General features: G+C 39.4%; 1 long non-coding RNA gene across 1 annotated transcript; it reads left to right on the top strand.

Moving 5' to 3' along the window:
* The first annotated feature begins 889 nt into the window (after positions 1-889).
* LOC106528882 (uncharacterized) lies at positions 890-2810 on the top strand. The gene is made up of 2 exons (XR_001311557.1): positions 890-934; positions 2436-2810. It is a non-coding gene; the product is annotated as an uncharacterized LOC106528882 (long non-coding RNA).
* The last annotated feature ends 7509 nt before the right edge of the window (positions 2811-10319 follow it).

Genomic DNA, 10319 nt, shown 5'->3' with positions numbered 1-10319 from the left:
CTGGACAACAATACAGCCATGACAGGATCAATCAAGCCCTCGCTGAAAAAAAAGAAAGAATGCCAGAACTGGTGCACTCTGCACCACTAAGCCTAAGTGTTCTTTTGTCCGACTCTAAAAAAAAACTTTCAAGTTTATATTGTTTATTTGGATACAAAGTAAAAAAAAGAAAACGTCCCAATTCAGCCTCATTATATCACAGTACAACCTCAAGAGACTCATTGTTTTCCATCTACAGACTCTCAGCAGAATAATAGCTCAGTTCATAAAGGAATAAATGAATGAAGCAAAGCTCTTGGAGTTCAATTGGTTGCACCAAAAAGTACATTTGTAAAGTGTTACATACCTTCTTTTAACAGCATGCTTTCCAAGTGTGCACTTTTTGCCTTCACGTTTGTGCTCTCATCTGTTCACTCTTGAATAATGCCCAGTAATGGGATGTGCAGCTTCCTGGGGTGCACAATATACTTCAAGTTATTAAAATGTAAATCGAGGCATGCTTGCCTATAATGACACTTTTGCAAACTCTGACCAATTGTATTTTTGTTTCTATTCCTAAATGTAAGCAGCTGAAGGTAGACTGTCCAAGGAAATACATTTAGGAGAATGAGGAGATGCAGGTGTAAACCCTGTAAAACACAGAGCTACTAAACCCATTTTTGTGATATAGAGCTGCAGTTTTAATCAGCGCCAGCTGAGGGTGCACCATTTTTTATGTGTGCTGTAGGAGGTCAAAGGGTACTTCCTTTTAAGACTTCCCACGATGTTAGAAGAACGTGCTTGAGTATAACTGGTAAAATATTACACCCAAAATGTTAACACAACCCATTTTATATGCTGTGATATATTTTAACAAATTATAATTACTTTATAGTTCGACTTTGAGGTGCTGCAGACCATTTTTTTGTTGAGAACATACTTGCCTGGAGCTCTGGTGAGTCATGCATGTAGCAATTGCTAACTGGTAGCTTCTTTGATGAAGTAAGAGTATATATGTTTGTGTGTGATGCATTTATATTGGTTCTTAAGGAAAGCAAATAGCATGTTTCTGTTGTTACTCTATTTACATGATTTTGTTTTTTTTAAACTGCTGTTTTGGAACTAAATGCCAGTTGTAACTGACTACCGTATTTTTTGGACTATAAGCCGCACCCGCCATTTTTTAAAAAAAAAAAGCGCGAACATCAACATTTAAGCCGCACCGGACTATAAGACACCCCACCCCCACCCCCCATCAGTAAAAACAAAAACAAAACAGTACACCCAAAATTGTGGTCAAAAAAGTGAATTCAACATCACATTTATTTTAAAGAAAAAGGTTGGCAAGTTCACCGGTACAAAAAAAAATAAATAAATAAAAAACTCTCGGAAAAAAAGGCGAGAGGTCTGGAATTAAAACATAAAAAGCAAATCTTTAGAAATTACCGGTAAAGTTCGGAGGAATACGGTTCATTTAACTCACCTTATTTTGGTCGTTTTCTTTAGCCGTTTCTGGTCCAACAAAAAGTCTCATTCATCGTCCTCCGGCGCACTGAAACCATCGAAGTCCTCCTCTTCAGTTTCGGAGTTAAACAAGCTGAGAAAAGCTGCGTCACACAGAGGTATCTGTTCAGTGCTGCTTTGTGTCGCTGTCCTCCCGGGGTAATGCTGGCTCTGAAGCTGTGGTGGGATAGCCCTCCCGCTCCAGCATATGTCACTGCATGGGTTTCCTTCCCCGGAGAGTTCAATGAGGAGAAAAAAAGTCCGCGGCTCTTCACTCGACGTTTATCCACAAACTGGTCCTGGATTAAGCTCCAAAGTTTATCAGTCAGATTCCACCGTGAAAAATGTCTGTTTTATCCCCTTTTATGAGTTTTTGGCCATTGACTATCTTTAAATCGCTGCTTCCTGGTACAACAGTCGGCTCTGGAAGCGATCGCTTTTTTCTTTTTTTTTCCTTTCTTTTTTTGAAGCGAGTGGTTGAAGCAAATGGAGCATAAGAGCCCCCTGGTGGCTGAAGAAAAAAATCCATGTATAAGCCGCACCGGACTATAAGCCTCATGGTTCAAAGTTCAGGAAAAAAGTTGCGGCTTACAGTCCAAAAAATACGGTACTAAAATGGCTAAAGCCGTATTGGAGAGTTATTTTGAAGCACTGAGAATCACATGTGTTAGGAAAATCAATGTTTAATGTGTTATGTTATATTTTTGCATCCTGATATGACATTTGTGGTAATTTGTTTAATAATTTCTAAAATAACAGAGGTTGTTTCTGCTTGTTAAATTAGCAAGTGTCTTACCTGAAACTGAAGTTGTTGTAAAGCACAACAATTGACCAAAATACTTGAAACCCTAGCCATTGGTTGTATATTGATGGACTAAAAGTGTAACTAGAACTAATGAGATCTCATATTAGAACTGAACCTGGTAAACTCATTGTTCTACATTGTTGTGTAGACTGGTTCCGAGATACCGGATTGAAAAGAAGATTCAAGATGGCGAGCCGAGCCCTGGAAGACTGAGCAGCTGGACAGCGGTGTGGCTAGCCGTGAAGCTGTTCCAGACTACAGATCTGTTGATTGCCATTCCATGAACACAGATAAGACATTACACAAACTCTTTAGCACTACCCGGGCAGAAAAAGGAAACACTGATTCAGAGAAATTAATACTGCAAGAAATGGGAATTCCCACTCATTTTGAGAGTGAGTGGAGAACTAAAGACTCATTTTCTAAGAATTTTGTTTTTCATTTAAATTTCAGTTTTTTTGTAAAGATCTCTATTTTGTATGTTATATTGATGTTGGCAATAAAGTGTCAGCTGTTCAACTCACTAACGTCCTCCTGTAGGTTACTCCAATCACTGCTCTTCGAACCTAGGTAGATATTGGTCTCTTTGTTACCCACTCTTATTTAAGAGAAGAGGTGCTACACAAGTTTTAGGCAATAAAACCCACACCACATGACACATGACGTGCATTATCTATGAATCACAGAACAGTACTTGTTTTGTTGATATTTGCAGATTATGAGTTATACGAGTAAATGCTACTTTCACACTAAGTTTTATGTACGTGTTTTTAATGTCCCCACACATATTTCACAGCATGATACCACATCTCAGTTTTGTATATCTGTTGTGTTTCTTTGATCTTTTCATGTAGCTATAAGAACGTCTCAAACTTGCCTCTATCCGATACTAGACAGCAAGCTGCCGTGGATTTATTGGTCACACGGAAAAGTTCTGAAGCATTAAACCAACAACTCCAAAACGTCACCTGCTGTATATCTCACATATACACCATAAAAACAAAAGTTATGCAACAGGGACCCAACATTAACGTAACGTACTCATGCTACTATTGCTGTGTCCAACTGCCAAGGTATTGTTTTGTTATTATATAGTTAAAGTTATGTATCAGTATTGTATTGCTTTGTGTTTGTGGTATAAGTATGGAGTAAATATTGTAAGAGTACCGACAAGGTTTAGAGCTTTATTTGGCTCTGTTTGCATACTGTCTTCAGTTGTATGATGTGTACCGACTGAAGATCAACATTTACTTTTCCACAAACATGGGCCTGGAAGAAACTGATGTGTAAGGGACTGTTGTGGGTTTTGGTTTGGACCCAATTTGAAGACAGAAAAAAAAGACAAAGAAAATCTTTTGACCCACATAAAAATATATTCAAATTACACAAAGAATCAGTCAGATTAAGGAGCAACAAATTTTTTGTCTCTGACTATACATGGATTGATGGTAGCACATAAAAGGCCTTTTAGTTAGATTTTTTCTTTCAGCCAGAAAAGTAGGTCTAATGAGTGAATATAAAAGCAAATTTTGCAAAAGCTGAAACACAACCGAGTCAGACATGTTTCATTTGACAGGTTTGAGGTTTTATTCGTAATTATTTTAGGCTCCAGAGAAGTTTTCTCAGAAGGTGGTAATGATGCTGACCTTTACTCTACAGAGAGAATAAAATGTGCTAAATCCCTATGTATTTCTTTTATTATGAGCAACTATTTACTTTTACTTTAAAAAGCAAAAATAAAACCATCAGTTCTGCAAATCAAAACTTTTGTTTCTAGTAAATATGAAAACAACAGTAAATTTGTGTTTTTAAATCTGTTTAAGATGGCCTTTTTAAATTAAGTTAAGAAAAAACACTATAATAAAACAAAAGCTGGGGACTCATTGGGACAAAACTGGCCAAGGGGGTTTAAAAATTGTTTAAGGGTGGCCATTGCGACCCCTCCCTTTGGTGACGCCCCTTGTTATTTAAAGGGGAGGGGGTACTTTTGTTTGTCCGTCGCTTATAGCAACTGATGCTTAGGAGATGAAATGAAGCACTAAATGAGAACAGCTAAAAGACAAAAACCCTACAAAGAGTGGGTATTATGTATTTAACAGGTACACAATTCTATACCACAATTAAGTAACTATTGTTATGAAAATGCTGTATACTGTAAACTATCTAAACGTCTTGAAATTGTCCTTTGTTTCTTTAAGAACCTCCTACCATTTCTGACACTCCCACTTCAAAACATCTTCACAACAATGCTTCGGGGTAGGGATGCTCAGCTGCAGACTGAGGTCCAGGGAGGAGCTTTGTGTAAATAGGCGATGCTTTTTTAGCAGCAAGCGTTTAGGCAGCTCCACATGACTACGGTAGATATAACCTTGAATGAGTCAAAGCAACACTCTGTGTATGTTTTTGATGAGGGAATGACATCATGACACGGTTTCAAGCTCAAAGTCAAGTTTGCACAATTACCCCTCTTCCTTTAACAATGTTTCAAGAATGTGACTCAATGTGACTCTTGCAAATTTCTTGGAAAGATGATCAAAGCAAACCAATGCCTCTCTTCTTTCAACCAACTGAGATTAAATCTAAAGCAAACTGAAAATATCAGTCATGCAAAATGACAAAGCAACAGGGGGCTGGGAAGAAGTAAAAAAGATAAATATATTCTTGCAAGATGAATAACACCTTGTTTTCCAATTTACATGTTAATTACCCATAAAATTACTTTGAGAGCAACTAGGATCAGACCCCAGAGGTTCCAGTGAAGTGATGAATGGAGTGAACAGCGTGAATGGACGAGGATCCTGCAACCATGCATGGGTGGTCACAGACACTTAAGTCCAATGACATACTCGTAGCCTCTAATTAGCACCGATGCTTTGGTGTAAAGGCCAAATCTGTCTTGCTGGCTTTTGTGCACAACACTCCTCCAGTAAACTTCCAGTCATTGGCAGCAGTGCGGGGTGAGAGGAGGCAGCAGAGATTGGCCTTGTAAACACCACGGCAGCGGACAGAGTGCTCAAATTGGCAATGCGTTATATGACTCTGCCAGGCTCCTTGTTGATGTGTATGTGGGGTGTTTGGGAGGGCTGTTTATTGCTTGGTAATGTGGTGGCTGTTCACACTTTGTCACCATGTCACATCATGTGTGAGTCATCCCTGTGAGGGGATTCAAACTGGACACAAACAGAGCAAAAAGAAGAGTGGATAAACGTTTACTTACTGTATAGCCCCCCCTTTTTTTCATATCATATTGTTTCTCATCTATGAGTCAATCCCTTTAGCTAGAAACATCACCAAAACCTCACGATTCCCTCTGCTCGCTCTCAGAAAGAGATCAAAAATGTTGAAATGAAGCGATCGATGTCAATTGCTTTTGGAGTGGCTCTCGCCGTGTAAGGAGAGAACGCCGGGGCATGTAATAAAGATGGAGAGGCGGATAGGCCGTGCACGTGCACTTGGAGACGCGGCGGGGTTGCCAGGTCGAGTTAGGGGAGAATTGACTGCGTGTCACAGCGGTGGTGAGGGATTCTCGATGAGCAGAGAGCCGATTGATTTTGGATCAAGTTCTGGGAAGACTGACGCTGTGAGTTATTATCATAGTTTTAAATGATGATTATTTCCGTAATGCGATTAGTACGTGGTGTATAGTCTTTCCAGCTCGCATGCACAGTCAAACACACACACATGTGTCAAAGCATCAGCGGAGTGTATACTGTAGGTGAGCTGAAAGCTGTGATGGTCTCGAAGCTCAATGAACCGAGAGCCCTTCAGCCTTTCTATCTCATCTCGGAACAGATGGCAACATTACCAAGCTCCATACTCATCCATCATTCGCTATTCACTTAGCTGGGTAGTATATCAGTGTTCCTGTGTGGCTTTGGGTTCACTTTTGTCCACGATGTACTTCAAAGGGAAGTGACGCGAAAGAGACAGGCCCGTCAAAGGAGTGCGCACCCATGGAGATGTTTATTTTCAGCACCGATGCTTCCATATAAAACTACCTGAGTGTTTAATGACAAGTCTTCAGGTCGGAGCGGATCTATTCGATGGAGAACAGAATAAGAACGGGTGAGACGGATGACGGATGAAGTTCGATGATGATGCCTGTCAAAGCTCCTCCAGTAATCTCTTTACGCTCTACCCCTCTGAAACATTGGAGGAAAAGGAAGGGCAGATGTGTAGTTAGTATTTCAACTCATCAACCCCCACCCCATCCCCCACTATACCTCNTCACTACAAAGAGTTTGATATTAACTCTGAGTGTTAACTTTACACTCTCAAATATATGGTGTATTGACACCTTGTGGTGTCTGTTAACATATCTACACTGGTATTTTTGCTGTGATCTTTAGACATAAACATCACAAACTTAATGACAAAAGGTGTTAACTTATAACTTTGAAACACATTATTTTAAATTAGACAGGCTTAATGAGTCCCACCCTCCTTAACTTTAAAACTTTAAAATAAAAACTGAATCTGAATCTGGATTATTTAAATCCAGACTGGAGTTTCCTGAGAGACTTTAAATACAGATAAATGATAAACGTTGTTGTTTTTGTCATTTGAAGCTGTAAGAAAAGCAGTTCAGATCCTTCAGGACCTCAGTGACCGACGCCTCCTCGTTCACTGAAACAAACGTTTCTGCACAGAAAACAAAGACCTGTTTTACACGTTTCTGTGTTTTAATAACATTTAAAAAGCTACAATCAGTTTAAGACACTGTGTCCCCCTCACTGTGGGACACGGTGGTCTTCTCATGGTGCAGCAGCAGATCATCAGTCCTTCCTGACAAAGACGGTCTTTGTCTGACGAGACTCTTACCTGTCCAACAGCATGGACGTCCTGCAGCTTCACACACACACACACACATCCACCCCCTCAGACACGTCCCGGATGGGATTAGCAGGTGAGCGGTGTGTTCTTGTGCGTAGGAGGGGTTTCGTGCACACGTACGTGCGTTTCATCATCATGAAGAAGTTGTGGAATAAAATGTGGAGAAGCATCTGGTCACAGAGCAAACAATAAATCATTCTGAGGTTCAACTGCAGGCTCGCATTTCCATACGCCCACACACACACACACACACACACACACACACACACACACACACACACACACACTATACCTCCCTCGCCCCCCCCACCTCTTTCCTCTCCCTTGTAGTCATTTCTGAGCCTTGGGCAAAACGCTGAAACCATCTGCTCTGCTAAGTCTGTCTCCATTCGACTTTTGCTTACAGCTTCTCCAGCTCTTCCTTCTTCTTCTACCCCCCACCACACACACACGCACGCACGCACGCACGCACGCTTGCACACACACACACACACACACAAACATCTGTCTCCCTCTTAAAACTCTTTGATAATCCCCCTTGTCCAAGGTAACCTTAAATTCAAAGCAAATTTGTGAATTTTGGAGCTCAAACATTCTGTGTCAACATTTCCTGCAATTAAAATACTCCACATATTTTTTTATCTCCCTTTTTTAAAAGCAAAGTCTTTCAAGCACTGCTGCCTTTGATGAAGGAGATGTAGACTTTAAAGCCTCCCAGAGACAGCTGATGTATGATTTCCAGCTATCATCTGTATCAATCCCTGCAGATCCTTTTGTTTTCCGAACCATCTGCTTGCACTTGCCAGATAAAACATCTGGCACGTGAGAGGACAGCAAACTCTGTCTTCTCTGATCTTATTTGAATGCCAGCAAACAAGATAACACGAGGCATTGCTAGTTTCTCATGTCATCTGTACCATCTTGCAGCCCTAATGGGAGCTGCTGGTGTAGTAGTGTTGCTGGCAGACCGGTACAATGGAGGTCTTTGTGGTTTCCTCCAACATTTTGAGAAAACGTTGAGCTGCAGCTGCCGTCAAACAACTTCCTGTTGACTCTTTAGATCTGTGCAGCAAATTCTAGCCTTTAAGAAAAAAAAAAACTACCCGTTAGTTAAAAAAGATCTCTTTAACCTGTTTAACAGTTTGTTTCTATGACTCTTCTAGCCCATTACAGTGTGATACCGAACAAAATAAAACTCTAAAGAAAGTTATATCAAAATTAAGTATTGATTTTGACCTACACGTATTGACATTTTTAATTTTGAAGCTTTTACAGCCTGTTTTACTTTAATAATTCAAATTGAAGCAATGGGATCACCCAGCCTGCAACAAATCAAACTCATTATGTGCAGCTCAGTCGTATTACACTCATCAAACATAAGTGGGCCCACACAGAGACACTCATCATCCCAGAAACTCTTTTCAGTCAGGGTGCAACACCTCGAGTAGTTAAACTAAAACCTAGTTGCTTTTAGTACATGTCATAAATGTCCTTGACACACTGATGCAGGATGTTCTATTTCTAAATCATATCAAAATAAATATGTTGAACACCAATTTGTAAACTAAAGTACTTCCAAGACATCTGTGTGCATGTTTGTAACAAACCAGGAGTAGTTGTTAAGTAGCTACTAGCTCCAGAATCACCTACAAATTTAAAGACATTAATTTTTTTTCCAAAATCTGCTTTCTATATTTCCATGTAGGAAGGAATTTGGTTTAATCGATCAAATGGAACATTTTCAGTGTTTCTGTTAATAAAAACTTCTGATCACTGCTACAAAGTGGTGATGTTGGATACCCACAAGTTCCTTTCTGATTCTGATCCAGAGTAAAACTCAGGCTGGTATTGGTGATACTGATCCAATACCAATACTTTGTGCAAATACACCTAATGTGTCTGGTAAATCTAAAAAAAAGTAGTGCATTTCAAATCAACAATTTATAATGAATACATGACAGAGTTCATTTATTATTCAGACGTATATGTGGACACCATCATACATAATATATGAAAATGGTGTTTTACGTAATAAAAATTAAGTAAAATAACTAAATCACTAAAATAAGTTATTGATTATATATCAAAAAGTACTATAAAGATGAAAAATTTCATCTTTGTATGTGTTACATGAACATATTAATGTGAAGAGCATGTATAATCCCAAAAATGTGCATAATTCAGACAAGATTTTTAAAGTTTATTTACTGTTAACTGTAACATGTGCATCATTCCTGCAATTAAAATAAACATGTGTAACATGTGTATCATTAACAGGAACTGTGTTCCTGTTAATGATACACATGATCTGAAATGACTGACTTATCAAAGTGTCAAGGTTTTGATTATAGGATGTATTCTAGAGCATCAAGTTCTGGTATCAGTGGTATCGATAATTCATAATTGATCTATTGTGACTTTTACGAGACCGCAGTGCATTTAAGACGACGTTGGAGGCAATTCTTTCTAGTAACTAATGACAGAGATAAGTTAAAGATGTCAAATCCTGATACCATCGGATTGTTCTGACATATGGTTCATGTTTCTTTGCAAATTTGTACATCGGTCAGTGTTTTTACTGGGTACTCCAGTTTCCACCCACAAACTAAAAACATTCACGTTGGGATAATTGATAACTCTAAATCAGGGTTGAAAATTTATTTGCTCTTAGCAAACCGGACTGAGTCAGGCTTTGAACTGGACATGTGCTCTAAATTGTCCATAAGAAGTGGGTGACAATGTGAATGGTTGTTTGTCTCATTTGTCTCGATGTAGTCCTGTGATGGACTCGCAACCTGTCTCCACCTCTTGCACAATGTCCTTCTTCCTTATATCTGACAAATAAGTAACATTGCACACCGTGCAGAAGTTGGACCACAAATGTGGAGCCAGCAAAATGTCACCCAGGATGATACAAATTCTCTGAGTGGTTTCAGGAAGGTATAAATGTTTTGTAAATGGCAACATTGTCAAAGAGTGTTACATGACAAGCACTTTTGTCTCCTCTGTTCCTATGCTCCGCATCTCTGTTCGACCATTATGCAATCTGTTTTCCCAAACTGAGCAAACAGGCCAACCCAGAGCACAGAAACGCACACAGACACAAACAAACATGGCATGGATGTAAAAGCTCATGTGCATACTTCAGCACAATATGAATGTACCAGATCAACAAAGACAAGGAGGGGCGAAAATCCTG

Source organism: Austrofundulus limnaeus, unplaced genomic scaffold, assembly GCF_001266775.1.
Source record: "Austrofundulus limnaeus strain Quisiro unplaced genomic scaffold, Austrofundulus_limnaeus-1.0 Scaffold410, whole genome shotgun sequence".
In the NCBI taxonomy this organism is placed as follows: Eukaryota; Metazoa; Chordata; class Actinopteri; order Cyprinodontiformes; family Rivulidae; genus Austrofundulus; species Austrofundulus limnaeus.
The sequence above is the reverse complement of the archived record's forward strand: the minus strand, read 5'-3'. Positions and strand labels throughout refer to the sequence as shown.